General features: G+C 41.7%; 1 protein-coding gene across 3 annotated transcripts in view; it reads right to left on the reverse strand.

The window, feature by feature from the left end:
* The window catches only part of ptpra (protein tyrosine phosphatase receptor type A), a 316,897-nt gene that overhangs the window by 275,363 nt on the left and 16,920 nt on the right, over positions 1–24,614 (reverse strand). The gene's annotated exons all lie outside the window — the stretch shown is intronic.

Raw genomic sequence — 24,614 nt, forward strand, 5'->3', positions numbered from 1 at the left:
ACCCGAATTTTTAATTCCTCTCTGGCCACAGGGGAGGTGCCAGAGGACTGGAGAACAGCTAATGTGGGTCCGCTATTTAAGAAGGGTTGTAGACAGAAGCCAGGGAACTACAGGCCAGTGAGTCTCACGTCAGTGGTTGGGGAACTATTGGAAAAAATTCTGAAGGAGAGATTCTATCTCCACTTGGAGAGGCAAGATTTGATCAGGGATAGTCAGCATGGCTTTATCACAGGGAGGTCATGCCTAACAAATTTGATTGAATTTTTTTGAGGTGTGACAAGGTGTGTAGATGAGGGTAGTGTAGTTGATGTAGTTTATATGGATTTCAGCAAAGCACTTGACAAGATCCCACATGGGAGACTTATAAAGGCGGCAAATGCACATGGGATACAGGGTAATTTGATAAAGTGGATTCAAAATTGGCTTAGTTGTAGGAGACAGAGGGTGATGACAGAAGGATGCTTTAGTGACTGGAAGCCAGTGTCCAGTGGAGTACCACAGGATCTGTGCTGGGTCCCCTATTATTCGTCATTTATATAAACGACATAGATGACTATGTGGGGGTAGGATTAGTAAATTTGCGGATGACACAAAGATTGGCTGGGTGGTTAACAGTGAGGTTGAGTATCTTGGGCTACAGGAAAATATGGACGGGATGGTCAAATGGGCAGATAAGCGGTAGATGGAATTTAACCCTGAAAAGTGTGAGGTGATACACTTTGGAAGGAGTAATTTGACAAGGAAGTATTCAATGAACGGCATGACACTAGGAAGTTGAGGAACAAAGGGACCTTGGCGTGTGTCCATAGATCTCTGAAGGCAGAGGGGCATGTTAGTCGGGTGGTGAAAAAGGCATACGGGACACTTGCCTTTATCAATCGAGGCGTTGATTATAAAAGTAGGGAGGTCATGTTGGAGTTGTATAGAATTTTGGTGAGGCCACAGCTGGAGTACTGTGTGCAGTTCTGGTCGCCACATTAGGAAGGATGTGATTGCACTGGAGGGGGTGCAGAGGAGAGTCACCAGGATGTTTCCTGCAATGAAACATTTAAGTTATGAAGAGAGGTTGGATAGACTTGGGTTGTTTTCGTTGGAACAGAGAAGACTGGGGGGGCAACCTGATCGAGGTGTACAAGATTATGAGGGGCATGGACAGGGTGGATAGGGAGCAGCTGTTCCCCTTAGTTGGAAGGTCAGTCACGAGGGGGCACAAGTCCAAGGTGAGGGGCAGGAGGTTTTGGGGCGGGGGGGGGGGGGGGTAATGAGGAAAAATGCTTTTTACCCAGAGGGTAGCGACAGTCTGGAATGCGCTGCCTGGGAGGGTGGCGGAGGCGGGTTGCCTCACAACCTTTAAAAAGTACCTGGATGCGCACTTGGACGTCATAACATTCAAGGCTATGGGCTAAGTGCTGGTAAATGGGATTAAGTAGGTAGGTCAGGTGTTTCTCACGTGTCAGTGCAGACTCAGTGGGCCGACTGGCCTCTTCTGCACAGGGTGATTCTGTGATTCAAGGCAAAAAAAATGACAGAGTATAGGGCAGCCTGACGAAATTGCCCAGTGGCATTCTAATCAATGCAGAATTAAGTGGTTGGATACTTACATGCTTGATCTTGGCATTAGCCAAAACCTCAAGGAGGGGAGATCAAGAGAACTTTAACTTCGCTGCCCTGTCTCGAGAGGGTAGAGAGAAACAGAACTTAACCAGCCTGAAAGTGCAACCATTACACCAACCAGTTACAGATTAGTATCGCCACACAACTTCCCTAAGAGAACGGCTTATAATCTTGAACATAAAATCAATAATGGAACAAAGCACTGGGAAAAAGTACTAATTTGTGTACAACCTCATCCCTTGAAGAAGTACAATATACAAAAATTAACTTATTAATAGACTTAAATCTTTGCAAAGATAGAAAGTGCACTCTTGTGCAATTGTATAGTACTTAGCAGTTAATCTGTAAAGTAGATTTTGTTGCATGCTCTTTTGCATGTTCGGAACACTTAGAGCACACCTTCAGCTTTCAAAACAATAAATGCTGAACAAGAAATTCACATTCCACACTATTCTAACTATTCATTGGTCTGACCGTATGTCCAGATATACCAGCCAGAAGGGACTTAGCAGCATCCAGTCTTTCAGGTATGACAGAAGAACCTGATGTGCTACACAAGCTGACATTTAACTATTTCTGGCACAAAACAAGCTCACAATTGCTCCCATTTCCTCCAAAAAGTCAGCATTTCACGGTAAGCAAACTGCAAGTTCATTTAAAATAAAAAATCCTCTCACAAACACTTGGTTGGGCTCCATGAGAAACGTGTCTTCGATGGAATGACAGCCAAGCCTCCTAACCCTCGCAAATTTCTGATATGTGGATGATACATTTTCCATATTTAAATCCATAGCCGCATGCAACAATTTCCTTAAATGTTTTAATGGGTTTCATCCTGCGCTCACATTCACCTATGAAATGGAGCAGTCAAATTAACTCCCCTTCCTTGAAATACTAGTTTAGAAATCTGTTAGGGCATTCTCTAACACTGTCTAGCGCAAGCCGACCTTCACTGTCAATATATGTGTTGGGATTCTTACGATTCCACATGCTATAAGATTGGTCTTATGGGCAACTTTGTAACTAGGGCCCGAGCCATTTGCACAACGTGCAAGCTTGATGCTGAAATAGGGCACATCAAAGGCATTCTGCAGGATAATGGATACCCTGATCAGATCATTTCGCACTAGTGTCACGCAAAATCATGAACGGGCCTAAGGCCCTCACTTTCGGCCCTGAAAAGTGCCCAATCTACCTCAGATTATCCTGGAAGGGCAAGGTATTTCAAAAATTTGAGCAACAGGTAAAGCTGCTGCTATTATGCAATAGCAACACGAGTCGTATCCGCCACTAACAGAATGCTGCCATCAAGCCAAAAAGATGTTCTGCCTATCACACAAATGATAAATGTGATATGAATTTCAGCGCCAATGTGATGCTAGGTATGCAGGCTGTATGTCCCAAAGACTGGTGAATCGTATTAAACATCAAGTCTCAGCCGCTGTTCGCAACGGGCAAAGTACAGACCGTATCCAACCAGCCTGTGCTTGCAAAACTCAAAACACAGTGTTCAACATTAGATGTGATTTGGCGATTTGACGACATTTGCTAAATAATCTTTAATGTGCTAAGAATTACGCTGACAAGCAATTTAAGATGGTCAGTCGGGCTCGCAGCGCGGCACATTTGGGTGTCCTGGAAGCTACAAATATTAATACACAGAACCCTGTTCTTTGCGGAAAGTAAGAACATATACCCACCTTGCGTCTGTTTCAACTAAGCAAGTGACAGCCATTCGCTGACTCATTCCTCAGGGCAATGGCTTGACAATCAGGGTCAATTTGCCTGGTTTAAATTTCAAACAATGCTCGGCAGTTAACTCTCAGTCACCATCAGTGGTGCATTCTCCATAGCAATGCCACTTGCCAACCAATCAGCACATTCTTCACATACAATCTAAATGGTTGTTATCCCCCTTATATCGGTATTATTGAGTGTCCTGATGAGTGCAAGACGAAAAGCTTCGAAATGTCTCTTTTTTTCAGCAATATTCAAGTTCTGTACCACCAAACGACTAATCCTCAAATTCTTAAATAAAGATGACCCAAGATTTAAACCGTTTAAAAAATCAAAGAAAAGCAGTTTGATTCTTCTAACTACGCTATAACTGGACTGGGAGCACTCAAAAGGCAACGAGAAGTGACACCCAAATAGTGCTGAGCTGACAGTTCTTCACCTTACTATCAAGAAAAACAAAAAGCCAGAACAACGGAGTACACCAAAAGACCACATCTAAAAAACAGTCCAACTTACTCATCAAGAGTTCAGTAGGAGACTAAATAAGTAATATTTGGTGGCGAGTTGTATGTTTAATCAATACTAAGCTAAGTGGTAAATAAATAGGGGTTATCTGAAACTGAAGTGATGCACTGGTTAACTGACGTACATTTTTTGATCAATCTTTGGATCTAATCCTACCTATACAGTCTGGAGTATGCTTAATCTTGAATAAATGCTGCTATAATTCTGAAGGCTGCAGTGTTCCCAACTCTTCCTCAGGAATCCTCTCAATACTTTTACCAGATCACTGCAACAGAGTCAGAATCACTACACAAGAGAAGAAACGAAAACATTGTATTAAATGGCCACATCTGTTCCTATTTATCATCTTATAAATGGAAGTTTATCACCAACCTTCCATTTTCTTGCAGTTGAGGAATTACATACAAACTTACAAATTTGGTGGAGTAGGCCATTTAGCCCCTCGAGCCTGCTCCACTGTTCAACAAGATCATGATCTGATTGCAGCCTCAACTCCGTTTCCTTCCTACTCTCTATACCCTTTGACTCCCTTGTCAATCAAGATTCTATCTAATTCAGCCTTAAAAATATTCAATGGCCCTGCCTCCACCACCCTCTGGCAAAGCAAGTTCCACAAACTCAGGGCCCTCAGAAAAAAATTCTCATCTCCATCTTAAATGTGGGACCAACTGTGTCCCCTAGTTTGAGTCTCTCCCACAAGGTGAAACATCCTTTCAGTATCCACCCTGTCAAGTCCCCTCCGGATCTATTTGTTTCAATAACATCACCTCTCATTCTTCTAAGCTCCAATGGATATAGGCCCAGCCTTTCATCTTAGGATAACCCCCTTATTCCTGGAATCAGTCGAGTGAATTTTCTCTGAATTGCTTCTATTGCAATTATGTCCTTTCTTAAGACCAAAACTGTACATAGCACTCTAGTTGTGGTCTCACCAATACCCAAAAAACTGTAGCAAAACATCCCTATTTATATATTCCATTCCTCTTGCAATAAATGACAACATTCCATTTACCTTCCTAATCACTTGCTGCACCTGCATACCATCGTGTGATTCATGTACCAGGACACCCAGATCCCTCTGTACCTCAAGAGTTCTGCAATCTCTCCCCATTTATATATGCTGCTTTTCTATTCTTCCTGCCAAGGTGGACAAGTTCACATTTCCATCTGCCAAATTTTTGCCCACTCACATAATCTAGACCCCTTTGTAGCCTCCTTATATCCTCTTCAAAACTTATTTTCCTATCTATCTTTGTGTCAACAGCAAATTTAGCAGCCGTACATTTGGCCCCTCATCCAAATCATTAATGTGGATTGTAAATAGTTGGGGCCCCAGCAATGATTCATGTGGCACTCCACTCGTTACATCTTGCCAACCTGAAAATGACCCATTCAAGCTTTCTGTTTCCTGTTAGCTAACTAATCCTCTATCCATGCTAATATGTTACCAGCTACACCATGAGTCCTTATTTTGGGTAGTAACGTTTGACGTGGCACCTTGTCAAATGTCTTCTGCAAATCTAAATACATCACATCCACAGGTTACTTTTTTCACAATGCTTGTTACAGTTTTGGTCTCCGTACTTAAAGAATATAACTGAATTAGAAGCAGTTCAGAGATTGTTCACTCAACTGATTCCTGGGATGAAGGGGTTATCTTACGAGGAAAGCTTGAGCAGGTTGGGCCTATACACGTTGGAGTTTAGGAGGAGATGTGATCTTATTGAAACATAAGATTTGAGGGGGCTTGACAGAGTGGATGCTGAGAGGATGTTTCCCCTTGTAGGGAAATCTTGAACCAGGGGGTCACAGTTTAAAGATTAATGGTCTCCCATTTAAGACTGTAATAAGGAAGAAAAAGTTCTCTCAGAGGGTACTTAGTCTATGGGATTCCCTGCCCCAGAGATCAGATGGAGGTTGGGTCCTTCGATATGTTCAAGGCGAAGTTAGATAAAGGAGTCAAGGTTATGGGGGAGCAGGCAGGAATGTGGAATGAAGCCACTGTCAGGTCAGCCACGAACTTTTTGAATGGTGGAGCAGGCTCAAGAGGCCAAATGGTCTACTGCTGTTTCTAATCTTGCCTTCTTATTGTCATGAAGATGTGCTTTTTGTCAAATAAAGATTTTGAATCCACTGGTTGGAAAACAGAATTGAGCTTTTAAAGATAGACTTTCTAAAACACAGACTTAAAGGTGACTTGAGCTCACTGCCAACGATGAATACCCCAAATAAAAACAAAAACAGCTGGAAAAACTCAGCAGGTCTGACAGCATCTGCGGAGAGGAATACAGTTAACGTTTCGAGTCCGAGTGACTCTTCATCAGAACTAAGGAAAAATAGAAATGAGATGAAATATAAGCTAGTTGAGGGGGGGTGGGACAGGTAGAGCTGGATAGAGGGCCAGTGATAGGTGGAGGCAAAGAAGAGATTGCCAAAGATGTCATAGACAAAAGGACAAAGGGATGTTGATGGTGGTGATATTATTAGCACATGGAATGTGCTAATGGTGACATTAAGGGTAGAAAGCAGGACGAGCAAGTGACAGATAGCCCTTGTGGGGGTGGGGTAGGGGGAAGGGATCGAAATGGGCTAAAAGGTGGAGATAAAACATGAATGGAAATACATTTAAAAATAATAGAAATAGGTGGGAGAAGAAAAATAGATATATATATATATTGGAAAAAGGGAGACGGGAAGGGGGTGGGGATGGAAGAGAGAGTTCATGATCTGAAGATGAGTACCCCAATTTGCATTTCTATGCATTCCACTTTCCAATTCATTGAAATCGAGACAACTTGTCTGCAAAACCCAAAGACACTGACCTCCTGAGGAATGTGAAGAACCCACATCTCCTGTTCTATGAACAAGACATGAAGGTATCGGAGATATTCAACTGTTGAAGAAAGCCCATGAAGACTAATCACTTGGACAATGGGACCCAAGCTAAGGTAGCTTTCCAGAGGTGAACTAATCAAGTTAGCTTGGAATGCATGGGCAATGACCTTATTTAGATTCTCTCTGCCAGTTGGAGAGAGGTCACATGACAAACCAATCCTTTGTTTTGACCACAGCTGGACTTTATGAAGGACACGTAGGCATCGGAGACAGTGCAAAAAAGATTCATGAGAATAAGTGCAGGGATGAGGATCATGTCTATGTCCTTTTCTACTCTCGATCATCAGTAAAGTGATGGAAGATGATGGTGACCTTCCTATCAAGCGGCACTTGCTCACTGACACACAGTTTGGGTTCCACCAAGGCCATTCAACTCCTGATCTCATTACAGCCTTGGTCCAAATATGGGTAAAAGAGCCAAATTCCAGAGGTGAGGTTAAAGTGATTGCCCTTGACATCAAGGGAGCATTGGTTGAGTGTCGCATCAAGCAGCCATAGCAAAATTGCTGTCAACTCAGTCAAACAGATCAGCCACAAACTGATTGAATAGCAGAGCAGCCTCAAGGGGCCAAATGGCCTACTCCTGCTCCTTTTTCTTATGTTATGTTTTCATGAATCAGGGGGAAACTCTCTGCTGGTTGAAGTCATACCTAGCACAATGGAAGATGGTTGTGGTTACTGGAGATCAATCATCTCAGTTCCACAACATCACTGCAGGAGTTCCTCGGGGTAGTGTCCTGGGGCCAACCATCTTCAGCTGTTTCACCAATGACCTTCCTTCCATCATAACGTCAGAAGCAGGGATGTTTGCTGATGATTGCACAATGTTCAACACTATTTGTAACTCCTCAGATACTGAAAGAGTCTATGCCCATATGCAACAAGAGCTGGACAACATTCAGGCTTGCGCTGATAAGTGGCAAGTAACATTCATGCCACACAAGTGCTGGGCAATGATCATCTCCCCTTGACATTGAATGACATTACCATTGCTGAATCCCCAACTATCAGCATCCTGGGGGTTACTATTGAGCAGGAACTGAAATGGATGAGCCACAATAGCTGGAAGAGCAAGGGGTTGGGGATTCTGTGACAAGTAACTCACCTCTTGACTCCCCAAAGTGTGTCCACCATCTACAAGGCACAAGTCAGGAGCGTGATGGAATGCTCTTGCCTGGATGTTTGCAGCCCTAAAAACACTCAAGGAGCTCAACATCAAACAGGACAAGGCAGCTCACTTGATTGGCACTCCATTAACCACCTCCAACATCCATTCCCTTCAGCACCAACACACAGGGCAAGCAGCATATGCCATGTACCAGATGCACTGCAACAACTCACCAAGAGTCCTTCAACAGCACCTTCCAAACCTGCAAACTTTACCACCAAGGGCAGATGTATAGGACATGACCAGCTGCAAGTTCCCCTTCAGGCCTCTCATCATTCTGAATTCGAAATATATCGCCGTTCCTTTACTATCACTGGGTCAAAATTCTGGAAGCCCTCCCTAGCAGTACTGTGGTTATACCTACACCAGATGGACTACAGCAGTTCAAGAAGGCAGCTCACCACCACCTTCTCAAGGGCAACTAGGGATGGGCAATGAATACTGACCTAGCCAGCAATGCCAACACCCCATAAATGAATGAGAAGAAAATTCCGTTCCCTTGCTTCTGACTCCATCACTCACCCTGTCAACAGCCCGAGACTAAACCAGACTGTCCGCAACCTTAGTGTCATACTTGAGGTGAGCTTTCAACCACTTGTGTGTGGCATGACTAAGGCTGCCTAGGTCCACCTCCGTAATATCACCCAACTTCAGCCCTGCCTCAGCTCATTTGCTGCCAAAGTCCTCATTAATGTCTTTTTTTTAACCTCTAGACTTGACTATTCCAATGAACTCCTGATTGGTATCCCACAATCTACCTTCAGTAAACTTGAGGTCATCCAAAATTTTGCTGCTCATGTCTTATTTCACACCAAGTTCCATTCATTTATTACCCCTGTGCTCAGTAACTTATATTGGCTCCCAGTCAAGCAACATCTTGATTTGAAAATCCTTAACCTTGTTTTCAATTCCATCCATGGCAATGTCCTTCCCTATCTCTGTAATCTCCTCCTGCCCCACAACCCTGTGTCTGTGCTCATCTAATTCTGCCCTATTTTAATTACTCCGCTATTGGTGGCTGTAACATCCAATACCTCCAACAGACACTGAATGCGAACAATCCATATTCCAGGTAATAAGCAAGCATGTTGCCAACATTTTTGGTGCGTGAAGGAAAGAAAACCTTCAGCTGCCTAGGGTCCAATGTCCGGAATTCCTTCCCTACACCTCTTCATCTCTCTCTACGTTGCTTTCCTTCAATGAACTCTTTGTCCAATCTTTTGGCAAGTTATAAGTGTTTTCTTCATACCTTGACTTTTTTTTGAAATACATGTTTAGTCTTGTGCCAAACCAAATCTCAGGCAGCTGCTGCTGGGTTTCCTGCGGAAGGGAAATGAGGGGCTTACATGAAGTCTAATTGTTTTTTGGAGAGCTGGCAAAAAAGCATATTTTTGCTCCAGTAGAAACGGGAAGTGTTGGAAATGCTCAGCATGTCTGGTGGCATCTGTGTATTGAGAAACAGAGGTCAATGACCCTACGTCAGAACTAGTGCACATTGTGCGCCTGAAGCATTGGCCATTTCTCTCCACAGATGCTGTCAGGTCTTCTGAGTATTTCCAGCCTTTTAATAGTTCAGATTTCCAGCACCTGCAGATCTTGGCTCTCCTGCTATATGCTCCATCTTGTGCATTTACAAGTGTGGTCAGTTTCAATTTAAAAGGAGAAAATGTTTATCACTCAGTGCAAAGTGTAATTTTTCTGTTAACAAAGCCCATTTGTGTGGATAGAAATAGCACAATATTGCAGGTGAATTGGTTGATGCTAATTTACTGCAAGGTTTTACCATTTTTAAACTTCGAAGTGAAACCAGGGGTCATGCACAAGTACAATATGACACTGTTATTTAAGATATTCCCATTTATAAATAGGATCGTTTTTTGCAGTGCTTGAGAAGCTCAAGTATTTTAAGGACTGGGTTCAAAAAAGCAGGACTGGTTGCATAATATGAATGACCAAGTTGTGTGTAAATGTCTGACAAAGCTATGGTTGTAAGGTGTATCATACCAAAACCTGAGCTTTCAATGCAGAGAGACAGGGTACCAAAGCCAAGAAATTTTCTTAATCCTGTATAAAACAATATGACCCCACTGTGACTATTTTTCCCCAATGTAGGGGAAGGTTTTGGGGGGGGTGGGGGGAGCTGCACTGATGTAGAATCAGAGGCCCAGAAAAAGGAAAAGCACCAGGGCCCATGACTTCTCTCCCTGGTCCTGGGGAAGGAGGCTGAGGGATCCATTTTTGGGACCAGGCTATAGGCTTCCCTAAAAATCCATGAATATCACAGACAGACAGTACTTTTGTTTTGTTTGATGTGGTCTGCAGCCATCTGAGGGGCGCAAGAGATAGAGACAGTCAGTCCTGCACACGAAGCAGTGAAAATGCTAACTCTCGTGCTCACCACACAGAACAAAGGTGGGAGCTCACACTCAGATTGAGGTGACTGAGTTTGAGAGGTTTTGAAGGTGGCTGGGAGATTTGCTTAGCTTGTGGCAAGAGGTGAGGAATCTACAGTGTAGCCTCACAGTGAATGTCAGAGGCTCATCTATTGCTATCTTCTGGATTTCCATAGCTGCCTCACTCTTAGTCACACCCTCCTATCCCTGACCTCAGGCCAAATCTAAAGCACCTAGCCTAAGAGATCTGTCTGTCTTCTAGAACAAAGCGTTGAGGCAACTTTCCCTCTCCCTGATGTGCTGCAGTCTCCAAAGCTCAACCCCAGATCTTCAAACCTGAGCCAAAGATCCTCGAGCTGCAAACACTTACTGCAGATAACTGGTGTCCACCCTTACCACAGCTTCAATACATCACCTGCCCCGCCATCTTTATTGTGTTTAAATTAACTAATTAAGTCTCAAGCTTAGAAATATCATTCAGCTGTTGGCTGTAGCTATACCAAATAGTTCGACTAGTTAAGCTATAAATTTAATGCAATATTTAGATCTACCCAGTGCTAGTTTAAACTACTGCCTGCTTTTAGAGGGATAAGTTTTTTAAAACTCACCAATCATATCTGCTCATCTAATTAAAGCCTTGAATACTCACCACTGAAGGCTGAAACAAGATATAAAACCCAATACCTCCTTCCCCTCTGCACCAAATTTCCAAATTAGCAATCGTACCTTTTCGCACTCAGGCCTCGTCAAATTCTGTGCTCCCAGACTCTCTCTTAAGGGGCATCTTAAAGTAGGAGAGGGAAAGAGGGTTAGAGAGAGTTAAGGAAGCAATTTAAGAATCTAGGGCCTAGGCAACTGAAGACACGATTGACAACAGTTAGGCGTGCTCAAAAGGTCAGAATTGAATGGGTGCAGATATCTCCTAAAGTTATGGGGTTAGAGAAGATCAGGTATAGGGAGAGGTCAGGTCATGGAAGGATTTGAAAACATTGACCTTTTAGGGCTTTCGAGCAAATCATTTTTTAAAAAACAAATCAAGCCAAAAGAACATGTATATTAAGATACAGGTGTGTGGGTAATTACTTATACACAGAATCACATGCTAGGATCAGAATTCATGAAGTAAATAGCTTATAACTTTTTCAATTTAGGATTGTACACAAATATCAAATAAATATATACAATGTGTGACTCAGTCAGTTGAACACTGAATCTAAAAGGGCAAGGCAAAGCACAAAACTGCACACAATACACAGAGTCTCAATGAGACTGTTTGGGAATACAAATGTAAACTGGTACCCTGGTACCACACAGAGACAAACTGAAGTGGATTGATCAAAAAGCAGAATACTACAGAAGCTGAAAATCTGAAATAAAAACAGAATAAGCTGGTCTGCATTGTGGGTTTGTCTCTCTGCGTAGTCTGAAAGATATGGTGGTCTATAAACAGTGGGAAACATTTAAAGAAACAATTTTAAATGTTCAACAAAAATACAATGCATCAAAAAGAATCTCAGCAAGAAAGATCCATCCGTGGCTTACTTTGGGGGTTAAGAATACGATTAGCTATGTTGCAAAAAAAGTAAACCTGAGGATGAGTTTTAGAACTCAAAGGGCAACTGGAAAAAGGGGAAAAAATATAGAATGACTAGCCAAGAATATAAAAACTAATGTTAAGAGATTTCACAAATGTACAAAAGGAAAAGATAAAGGAAACATTGGCCCCTTGAAGAGAGAGAGAGGAGAAACTATCATGGGAAATAAGGAAATGGTTGAACAACTATTGTGAGTCTTCTACTGTGAAGACAGACACAAGTTTCATAACTTTCATACCAGAAATAGACAGTAACCCAGAGGCTAAAAACAATGAGGTAATCAGGTAATTAATATCAGCAGAGCAAAAGTATTGGAGAAACTTAGGACATTAAAAGCTGACAAGCCTCCAGGACCCAATGGTATACATTCATGGGTTCCAAGAGGTAGCTGCAGAGCTGGCGGATGCACTGGTTATGATTTTCCAAAATTCCCTACATTATAGAACAGTCCCAGCGGATTGGTTGCTAGCAAATGGAGAAACGCTGTTCAAGAAAGGAGGGAGGGAGGGAGAAAACAGGGAACAACAAGCCAGTGAGCCTGACATCAGTCATCGGAAAGTGCTGGAACCGAATATTAAGGAAGTCTTAAAATTGTACTTAGAAAATCATAGTATGATCAAAGTTAACCTGGTTTTTAAAAAGGGAAATCATGTTTGATGAATTTATTAGAGTGTTTTGAAGATGTAAGTAGTGTCAGAATGAGTTTGTTTTTATATTTTGGGGAATACTGTGTTATTCTGTAAAGAAGGCTGAGTGTCTGTGTGTTTATGTGATTTAATTAAGCTGGGCAAGAGGCTGATAGGAGGCAGGCTGTCTGGATGTTTGGAAACATGAAAAGGTGAAAGGTGTTAAATTTGAGGTACAAGTGAATTGGTTAGATCTAACATTTACATTTTTAGATGAATTGGGGGATTGTTGAATTTCAAAGGAGAGTCAGAGGTAACAAGGAAAATGTTTGAATCTTGCAGGAGTCCATAGATAAATAGTAGCAGGAGTATTATACTTTTATTCACCCAAAACCAAAGACAAGATGGAAACATGAAACATCTTATATTTGGAAGGGTTTGATTTCAAAGGGGTGAGAGGACAATGGGACTAAAGGTATATTAGATTTGCTGTGGATAGCTGGTTTGGTAGCGACTGAGCTGAATAGCTGTTAAGCCATTAAACTGGAGAAAGCTGGAAATGTCTGAGCTATTGAGAAGTCTTGGGTTACAGCAAGAAGTTGTATTCTGGAGTGAATTCCAAAGCAAAAAGGAAGAGGGTACAGGTCATGTGGTACACCTTTAATGAAGCTACAACAGTCTGCCTTGTGTAATATCACTGGATTCCATATTTAAATATCGATAAGGGAGTATTGCCTGGAAAGTGTTTACTTGTGGTTTTGACCAGGTAGTGTGCTTTGGATGAATGCTTTGTAAGACTAATCTTGACTGAGTGCCTAAGTTTTCTTTTATTACTCTTTTTGTTAATAAAATTTTAACTTTTAATTTTTCTTGAACCCAAAAGTGTCAATGGACCTCCTACTGCTGAGATTAGTACGTCGTCTTCTCATTATTAGAATACAAAAAAAAGGAAGTCAAGTTTCCCTCTGGGACTTGGTTTGTACAGCAATTAACAATACAGTCATAATACTAGCATGTAGTAGTAGGTAAAGGACAACTTTACTTGGAACGCAGCAAAGGATTGGATTTCCAAAGCACATTCAAAGAAACATAGAAACTAGGAGGAGTAGGCCATTCAGCCCTTCGATCCTGTTCCGCCATTCATTATGATCATGGCTGATCATCCAACTCAATAGCCTGCTCCCACATTCTCCCCATACCCTTTGATCCCTTTCGCCCCAAGAGCTATATCTAACTCCTTCTTGAAAACATACAATGTTTTGGCCTCACCTACTTTCTGAGGTAGCGAATTCCACAGACTCATAACTCTCTGGTTTAAGAAATTTCACCTCATCTCAGTCCTAAATGGTCTACCCATATCCTCAGACTGTGACCCCTGGTTCTGGACTCCCCCACCATCAGGAACATCCTTCCTGCATCTACCCTGTCTAGTCCTGTTAGAATTCTGTAGGTTTCTAGGAGATCCCCCCTCATTCTTCTGAACTCCAGCGAATATAATCCTAACCGACTCAATCTCTCCTCATATGTCAGTCCCACCATCCCAGGAATCAGTCTCGTAAACCTTCGCTGCTCTCCTTCTATAACAAGTACATCCTTCCTCAGATAAGGAGACCAAAACTGCACACAATATTCCAGGTTTGGTCTCACCAAGGCCCTGTACAACTGCAGCAAGACATCCCTGCTCCGGTAATCGAATCCTCTGGCTATGAAGGCCAACATACCATTTGCCTTCTTTACTATCTGCTGCACCTGCATGCTCACCTTTAGTGACTGGTGTACGAGGACACCCAGGTCTCACTGCACATTCCCCTCTCTCAATTTATAGCCAGATAATAATCTGCCTTCCTGTCTTAGCTAACCTCACATTTATCAAGATTATACTGCATCTGCCATGCACTTGCCCACTCACTCAGCTTGTCCAAATCACACTGAAGCAGCTCAGCCTCTCACCCAGCTTTGTGTCATCTGCAAATTTGCAGATATTACATTTAATTCCCTCATCTAAATCATTAATATATATTGTGAATAACTGGGGTCCCAGCACCGATCCCTGCAGTACCCCACCAGTCACTGTCTGCCATTCGGAAAAAGACCCGTTTATTCCTACTCTTTTTGTTTCCTGTCTGCCAAACAGTTTTCAATCCATCTCAGTACACTACCCCCAATCCCATGCGCTTTAATTTTACTCTTATGTGGGGCTTTGTCAAAAGCCTTCTGAAAAATCCAAATAAACCACATCCACTGGCTCCCCCTCATCAACTCTACTAGTTACATCCTCAAAAAATTCCAGTAGATCTGTCAAGCATGATTTCCCTTTCATAAATCCATGCTGACTCTGTCCGATTCTGCCACAGTTTTCCATGTGCTCAGCTATTAAATCTCTTATAATGGATTCTAGAATTTTCCCCACTACCGACGTCAAGCTGACTGGTCTATAATTCCCTGTTTTCTCTCTGCTTCCCTTTTTAAATAGTGGGATTACATTAGCTGCCCTCCAATCTATAGGAATGGTTCCAGAGTCTATTGAACCTTGGAAGATGACCACCAATGCATCACTATTTCTAGGGCCACTCCCTTAAGTGCTCTGGGGCATAGATTATCAGGCCCCTGGGTATTTATCAGCCTTCAATCCCATCAATATCCCCAACACCATTTCCCTATCAATACGGATTTCTTTCAGTTCTTCCCTCTCACTAAACCCTGTGTTCCCCAACATTTCTGGTCTGTTATTAGTGACCTCCTTTGTGAAGACTGAACCAAAGTATGTATTTAGTTGGTCAGCCATTTCTTTGCCCCCATTATATTCGACAAGATGCCATACAAAAAGTGGTTAGTACAGAAGAGAAGGGCTCTTGGAGTTAAGGGTAAAATATTTTCTTGAATAAAGGATTGGTACACAGACAGGAATCAAGGAGGAGGTATAAACACGGCACAATTAAGTTGGCAGCTTGTAAATGGAGCCTCAGATAATTATAATCTATGTTAATGACTTAATAAGGAGATCAAGAATAATGTATTCAAGTTTGTTCAGGGTACAAAGTTAGGTGGGAATATAAGCTATGAGGAGGACACAAATAGGCAACAAAGAGATATAGACAGGTCCAGTGTGTGAGCAGCATTGTGGTCCATGGCGCGTAATACAGGGAAGTGAAAGGAAGTGAAAATTTTAAAGGTTGATGTTCAGAGAGATTTGGGTGTACTCATATAAGGAACAAAGTTAGCATGCAAGTACAGCAAGTAATGAGGAAGGCAAACCATATGTTGACCTTTATTGCAAGGGGAATGGTGTACCAGAATAAGGAAATCTTGCTACAGAAGTATAGTGCACTGGTGAAGCCACAACAGGAGTACTATGTGCTGTTTTGGTCTCCATATCTAAAGGAAGGATTAATTGCCACAGAGATGGTACATCAAAGGTTCACCAGATTGATCCCTGGCATGAGAGGGGTATACTAAGAGAGGCTGAAGAAATTGGGCCTATAAGCTCTGGAGTTTAGAAGGATGGAAGGTAATCTTATTAACCATACAAGATTCTGAAACGGTTTGCCCGGGTGGTTGCAGTTCCCAGAGCTGGTGAATCTAGAACATGATGGCACAGCCTCAGGGTGAAGGGCCAACTGTTTAGGACTAAGATTAGGAGAAACATGTTCACTCAGAGGATTGTAAATCATAAGAACATAAGAAATAGGAGGAGTAGACCATTCAGCCCTTCAATCCCACTCCGCCATTCAATGAGATCATGGCTGATCTTCTACTTCAATACCATTTTCTTGCACTATATCAAAACCCTTGATGCTTTTAATATGTAGAAATCTATCAAACTCAGTTTTGAACATATTAAACAACCGAACCTCATCACCCCTTCTGGGACAGAGAATTTCAAAGACTCACCACCCTGAGTGAAGAAATTCCTCCTCAGTGAAGAAATTGCTCCTCATCGGAATTCTCTATCAAAGAAGCATGCAGATGCTCCATAATTCAGTATATTAAAGGCCGGGAGAAACAGATTTTTGATCTTTCAAGGCATCAAAGGGACCAGGCAGAAAGTGGAGTTGAGGCAAAAGATCAGGCATGATTGTACTGAATGGCAGAGCAGGTTCGAGGGCTAAATCGTCTATTCTTGCTCCTATTTCTCATTTGCTTACATTCTCCTGTCTGAAATACCCATCCTCACTTTTCAAATCCCTCCATAGCCTCACCCTCACCCCCAGCTACGTAATCTCCTCCACTCCCACAATCCTCCAAAATACATGCACTCCTCTAATTCAGGCCTCAAGCGCATCATCAGTTCACATTGTCAGTTTTAATTGCTCCACCATTGGTAATTGCTCCATCAACTGCCAAGGTTCCAAGCCATAGAATACCCTCTCTACACCCTTCTCCCTCTCTACCTCACTTTCCCTCATTAAGGCATTTCTTACAACCTAGCTCTTTGACCAAGCTTTTGGTCAGCTAACCTAATGTCTCCCTTTGTGTCTCAATATTCCTGTGAAGCGATTTGACGTGTCATTACCTTAAAAGATGCTAAATAAACACAAGCTGTTGTGGAATTCTTTTAGATAAAGTCTACAGTTACAGTACTGTATAATGTGCATATTAATTCACATTAATGGGCAGTGGAAGAACATGACTTTTCACAGCGGAAACACTGAAAAGGGTTTCCTGTAATAGTACAATTTTTTCCTAAAACCGCTTTTTAAAGCAATCACTGAAATAAAACAAGTACTTGACATTGTCTTCATAAAACTAAAAAACGTCAAACTATTGTGCTTAGAACAAATGAACTGTGATTAGAATGCAAATTTGTTTTGTTTTAAAAGTTATAATCTTGAAAGCCTGGCAACAAGTTATATTGCAAATTTTAAGTTAAATAAATGATGCACAAAAACATGAACTGAATTCAGTTACATTAAAATAAAGCTTATTAAGATGGATTCTGGCAAGTCATGGTTTCATGCCCATAATTTTCTCTATAGCATTTTCCAAATTACCAATGGTAATTTTTTTTTTTAATTAACTACTTAGAAGCTATGCAAGGGCCCTACAGAAGAAGGAAAAAGCCAAAAAGAGATACCATTGCTCTCGGCTGCTTTTGCAAACTAGTGAGTAACTAGATTCACACTGAAATTTGCAGAGGCTTGGAAGCAGGATATGGTTGCTGTTCACAGGAAGAAAATCTTTGAAACAAGGGTCCCTCATCCCCAAACAAAGCTGAAGTACAACTGAACTCTCCCAGCTGTAGAACAGGAAATGCACCTTACTATTCAAAAATGCATTATAATTTGTAAGGTGTCAAGGGACAGCGTTTAGTTTTCTGACCATTTGCCTTGATCGTGGCAAGTCATCTCGTTCTTTTGAAGCTAAGGAAAGAAACATTTCCAGTAATACCACAAACTTTCCTAAATATGTTTTTCATTAAAACTCTAAGGCTCAGACCATTGAAGTTCAAAAAGACAGAACCAAGTTTTTGGTGTTGTCAACTTGTTTTGCAGCAGCATTAAGTTTTCTCACTAGTAACTTCAAAGTCATACAATTACTTTTCTGTGGGACTCCACAGATGTAGCTAAACCCACCTCCATCTGTATCTCCCTTGCATAACCCCGCTATCCAGATCTTGCTACTATGGACACAGACTGCTTCAGTATCTGAATGGTACTGAACACTGTGCAGTGAATATCCCCACTTTGAGTCCGCATGTCTCTTCTTCATATGGACTCGAAACGTCAACTCTGTTTCTCTCTCTCTCCACAGGTGCTATAAACGATATTAAGTTTAGAACATCATATTGCAAGATGCTTATTGTACAAGACAACTACTATGACATTATTCAAATAAAGATTGGATAATAAATCCAGTACAAATGGGTGAGGCTCTGCTCAGCAAGATTTTTGTTTGTTACATACTAATGGATGGCACAACTGGGCAATCACAGAATCAAAATTACCAGGGATAGAATTCAGAGATAAAGGAAAAGAAATCAGTTATCTGGTTTAAAAGTACCAATTTATGAGAAAACAACTGTTTTGGGATTATTTTTAGCTATTTGTTCAACAAAAATGTTTCAATAAAAAGAAAATCAAGGCACAATTAACAACATAATGTTGAGCACACAGAATTGCTTGGATGAACTACAAATACTGCCCTACAAGTGTTATCCACAACCGAACAATAAATGAAAATGATAAATCAGTCAATACCTCCATTTTTCTTTTCCAGTTTCATGGAATGAGAGCGTAGCTGGCTAGGCCAGCAATTGAAAATCCTTAATTGCCCTCAAGAAAGGGGCAGTGAGCCACCTTCTTGAACCGTTGCAGTCCAACTCGGGTAGCTACATCTAAAGTGCTGTTCAGGAGGGAGTTCCAAGATTTTGACCAAGCAACAGTGAGGAATGGCAATATAGCTCCAAATCAGGATCTGTGTGGCTTGGAGGGGAACATGCAGATGATGGTGTTCCTATGGGTCTGCTGCCTTTGTCCTACTTGGTGGTAGAGATTGCATGTTTGGAAGATGCTATCAAAGAAGCCTTGGGGAGTTGCTACAGTGCATTTAGCATATGGCACATCCTGCTGCCACTGTGCACTGGTGGTGGAGGTAGCGCATGTTTAAGGTGTTGGATGTGTTGCCAATCAAACAGGTTGCTTTGACCTAGAAGGTATCAAGCTTTTTGAGTTTTGTTGAAACAGCATGCATCCAAGCAAGTGGTGTGTATTGCATCACACGACTTGCTTGTACCTTTAGATGGTGGACAGGTTTTGGAGAACAGGAGATGAGTTACTCACCACAGAATTCCCAGCTTTTGACCTGCTCTTGCAGCCATAGGATTTAAATGACTGATCAAATTAATGGTAAATCCCAGGATGTTGCTGATGGGGAAATTAGGTAATGTTTGAACCGGTTAAATTCTCTCTTGTTGGAGATCATCACTGCCCGGCACTTGGGTGGCATGAATATTACTTTCCACTTATCAGCCCAACCTGAATGTTTTATTTTACATTCATTAAAAAGGGCAATTAAGAGTCAACCACATTGCTGTAGGTCTGGAGTCACATGTTGGCCAGGCCAGGTTAAGGACAGCAAATTTCCTTCCCTAAAAAACATTAGTGAACTAGATGGGATTTTATAACAATTAGCAATAGTTTTGTGGTCATCAGACTTTTAATTCCAGTTTTTTTTAATTCAAATTTCACCATCTGCCATGGTGGGATTCAAACCCGGGTCCCCAGAGCATTACCTAGAATACTAATACAATTGCGCTGCCACCTCCCCGCTATCCAGATCTTACTACTATGGACACAGACTGCTTCAGTATCTGAATGGTACTGAACACTGCAGTGAATATCCCCATTTTGAGTCCGCATGTCTCTTCTTCATACGGACTCGAAACATCAACTCTGTTTCTCTCTCTCTCCACAGGTGCTGTCAGACCTGCTGATTTTTTTCTGGCATTTTCTGTTTTTGTTTCCAATTTCCTGCATCCTCAGTATTTTGCTTTCTCCCCACTGACTTCAATTTGACTTGGGCTCCTTGATGCTGCACTCAGTCAAATGCTAGCTTGATGTGAGGGGCAGTCTCTCTCACCTCACCTCAAATTCAGCTATTTTGTCCACGTTTGGGCCAGGATTTTAATGAAGACTGAAACAGTGACCCTGGCGAAACTCCAACTGTGCATCAGCAAGTAGGTTTTTTTTTTAAGAGCCACTTGATAGCGCTGTCAATGTCACCATCCCATCACTTTGCTGATAATTGACAGTCAGCTGATGGGGCAGTAATTGGCCAGGTTCGAGTTATTCTGCACTGTTGTCAAAGGAGACTCTCGAGAACTCCAGGCCCAAATGAGCAACTGGAGGACATCCATATACAATGACCTAATAAAAACGGGAAAGCTTCACCCAATCCCAACATTTTTCACATGAAACCTTTAACCAAGCCCTCTCAGGTGCTGTAAAAGATCCCATGACTATTCAAAGAAGAGCAGAGGAGTTATCCTGGACAAAATTCTCTCATATTCAACATCACAAAAGAACAGATTTTTTGGTCATTATCACATTACTATTTGTCAGAGTTGGCTGCCACATTTCCTACATTACAATAATGACTACACTTTAAAAGTACCTCGTGGGTTGTAAAACGCTTCAAGTCATCTGATGGTCATGCGAAGCGCCATGTAAATACAAGTATTTTCTTTGAAGTACTGACTTCCCAAGTGCACGGTTTGAAGTCATAAAAGTGGCTGACCTGAACTTCCAAAGAGCATCAACAAATTCCCCACCAGCTAAGCTCACAGTGGGAATTCAAAACAAATGTAAATTGATAAGAAAATGGACAAAGGCTTAAAAAACACATGACACTAGTTGAGAGGGTGCTGGAAAGAGTATGGATTGCTGTGTCCCTTGAATCAGTGTTGGGACAACTATTTTTAATTCAAAATTTCAATGCAAATTGACCAAATTTCAAACAATACCACTAAGAAGTTCAGGTAATTTGAGGTGGCAGCCTAGGAAACATAAATGGAGCTGGACAAATATGAGGCAACACAATGACAAATATAGTTTATTATGGGCAACAGTAAGTACTGCAGTAAAGAAAAATAAATACTCCCAAGTATGGTGCTGAAATAGCAAATGATGAAACTGAACAAGAGTTGCAACTCCTAGTAAACTCAATGCTCAATAAGTCTAAATGCTGCAGAGTTGCAAGCTACATTAAGTAGAATGCTGATCTGTAATCATAGGAAGTACAAATCATAGGGAGTCATGCACGAACCATATAATATCCTAAGCAAACCATGCTGGTAGTACTGTCACAGGTTCTGAACCCAAAGACAAGGAAAACAAGAATTTGCATGGCTCTTCTAACCTGTACCATGAGACTGATTGCAGTCATGTATCAAGAGCTTTGAAGAAAAACTGAATAATCTTGCTTTTTCTCAGTCTTAAAAAGAGATGATTAAGAAATGATCTCAGCTCACTACAAGTTAGTAAATGGTAGCGAAAAGATATCTAAAATATACTTTTAAATCCTAAAAATAGGATAAGAAAATACATGAAAAATAAACCTTGGACAGATGCACAGAAGTTTTCCTTCATACAAATTGTGATAAATATATGAAATGGAATATTGAAGGCCTTGGAATTATTCAAAGAAACTTTGAACAATTAAGTGTTATCTGTCTTGACATTAGAAGACACAAAAAAATCCTAAGAATAGTAGAAAATCAAGAGGCAAAAGGGAAAGGAGAGCTTAAAACAACGATCAATAAAGGTAAAAGTACAAGGAAAACTAATGGGGTCAAAGGCTGACAAGTCCCCTGGACCCGGTGGCCTGGCATCCGAGAGTCTTAAAGGAAGTGGCTGCAGAGATTGTAGTACATTTGTTGCAATCTTGCAAAATTCCCTAGATTCTGAAAAGGTCCTAGTGGATTGGAGACCTGCAAACGCAACATCTGCATTCAAGAAAGGAAGGAGACAGAAAGCAGGAAAAGATGGGCCAATTAGCCTGACATTTGTCCATAGAACCATAGAAAGAGACCAATTGGCCCATCATGTCCGCACCAGCTAAAAAGGGAAGAAAGAAACTAGCCGCTCATTTAAATCAAATTTTCCAGCACCTGGTCCGTAGCCTTGCAGGTTACAGCACTTCAGATGCAGATTCAGGTACCTTTTAAATGAGTTGAGGTTTTCAGTCTCAACTACCAACTTAGGCAGTGAATTCTGGACACCCACCACCCTCTGGATGTAAAAGTTTTTTCTCATCTCCCTTTTAATTCTTTGACCAATCACCTTAAATCTATGCCCCCTGGTAATTGGCCCCTCAGCTATGGGAAACAAGCCTATCCTGTCTACCCTATTTAGGCCCCTCAATTTTGTACACTTCAATTAGGTAACCCCCAGCCTCCTCTGTTGTAAGGAAAACAACCCTCGCCTATCCAAACTCTCCTCAAAACTGCAATTTTCAAGCCTCGGCAACATTCTTGTGAATCTCCTCTGCACTCTCTCCAGAGCAATTATGCCCTTCCTGTAATGTGGTGACCAGAACTGTACACAAAATTCCAACTGTCACCTAACCAGCGTTTAATACAGTTCCATTACTACATCCTTGCTTTTGTATCCAATATCTCGCCCACTAAAGGAAAGCATTCCAGGTGCTTTCCTGACCACCTGTCCTGCCACCTTCAATGACCTGTGGGCATGCACTCCAAAGTCTCTCACTTCTTCAACTGCTTTGTTTGCCCTCCCCAAATGCATTACCTTTCACTTCTCTGGACTGAATCCCATTTGCCACTTCTCCACCCACTTAGCCAAATCGAACTGTCATTGGAAAAGTGCTGGAATCCATTGTCAAGAAAGTAGTAGCGGGACATTTAGAAAATCATGATAAAACCATGTTGACTCTGCCTGATTGTATGCAAGAGAAACTGTATTTGTCAAATCTATGAGAATTCCTTGAAAATGTAACAAGCAGGGTTGATAAAGAGAAACCAGCAGATTTCCAAAAAACATTCAATAAGGTGCCACATAAAAGGTTACTGCAATAGATAAGAGCTCATATTGTTGGGAATAAAATATTAGCTAATCCTGTCCATGCCGAAACAGAGTCAGGATAAATGAGTTATTTTTCAGGTTGGCAAACTGTAACTAGTGGGGTGCCACTGAGATCAGTGTTGGGGCCTCAACTATTGCAATCTATATCATGGACGAAGGGACCAAGTATGTTATAGTCCAATTTGCAGAGCCTGCAAAGGGATATAGATATAAGCGAGTGGGCAAGGAATTGGCAAATGGACTATAACGTGGAAAAATGGAAGTATGCCCGCTTTGGTGATAAGAACAGGAAAGCGGAATAGTATTTACAAAAACTGCAGAATGTTGCAGTACAGAGGAATCTGGGTGTTCTCATACACGAATCAAAGTTAACATGCAGGTACAGCAGGTAATTAGGAAGGCATATCCTGTCGGGTATGGCGTATAAAATAGGGATGCCTTGTTACAACTGTTAAGGGCATTGGTGAGCTAGAGCACTGCATACAGTTTTGGTCTCCTTACTTAAGGGGTACATACTCGCATTGGAGAGAATTCAGAGAACAGAAACACAACAGTTGGAGCAGAAGTAAATCATACAGCCCATCAAGACTGCTCTGTCATTCAAAACAATCATGGCTGATCCTGGGCTTCAACTCCACTTCCCTGAACCTATATGCTTAGGTTCCCTGATACCTTAAAATTCTACCTACCCCAGCCTTAAATACAGTCAACAACAGAGCATTCACAACTCTTCGCATGAAGAAATTTCTCTTCATCTCAGTCCTAAATGATTGTCTCTTTGTGCTGAACCTTTGTCCTGTTGTTCTAGACTCCCCAGCCAGGGGAAACAACCTCTCTCTCTCCCTTTACCCTGGTAAGCCACTTCAGAATCTTATATGTTCAATGAGATCACCTCCCATTTTTCTAAACTCCAGAGAACATAGGCCATACAGGAATGTACTTAGCCTATACCTGAAACATTTTCTCCTTAAAGATCACCCACTGTTCTGCTACAGTCTTTCCTGTTAGTCTTTGGTTTCATTTTACACTGGCTAGACCCAATCTCATCCCATTGAAGTTATCCCTTTTTCAAGTTAGAAGTTCAACTTTAAACATACTCCAATTTAAAATCAGAGCTCTAAATGTTCCAAGTGCCAGGGGACATGGACACATGCTGAAGATCGCACAAGCCATTAGCATCCAGGCTTGTAACCTCTGCCACTATGGTTCAGCAAGTCCAGGAGAGAGATCAGCAGAACCCAGGATGTAGTGTTGCCATTACACCTCACTTTACAAGCAAAGGTTAACCTGACTATACCAGCACAGGCAATAGTTTAAAGAGCTATATAATACCAGTGAAGGTTCGTTAGGTTGATTCTGGGATGAAAAGGATGTCTTATGAGGAAAGGTTGAGCAGGTTGGGTCTATACTCATTGAAGTTGGGAAGAATGAGGTGATTTTATTGAAACATAACAGATTCTGAGGGGGGCTTGACAGGATAGTGCTGAGAGGATGTTTCCCCCTCGTGGGGGAACCTAGAA

The sequence above is a fragment of the Carcharodon carcharias genome, chromosome 1 (assembly GCF_017639515.1).
Source record: "Carcharodon carcharias isolate sCarCar2 chromosome 1, sCarCar2.pri, whole genome shotgun sequence".
NCBI lineage: Eukaryota > Metazoa > Chordata > Chondrichthyes > Lamniformes > Lamnidae > Carcharodon > Carcharodon carcharias.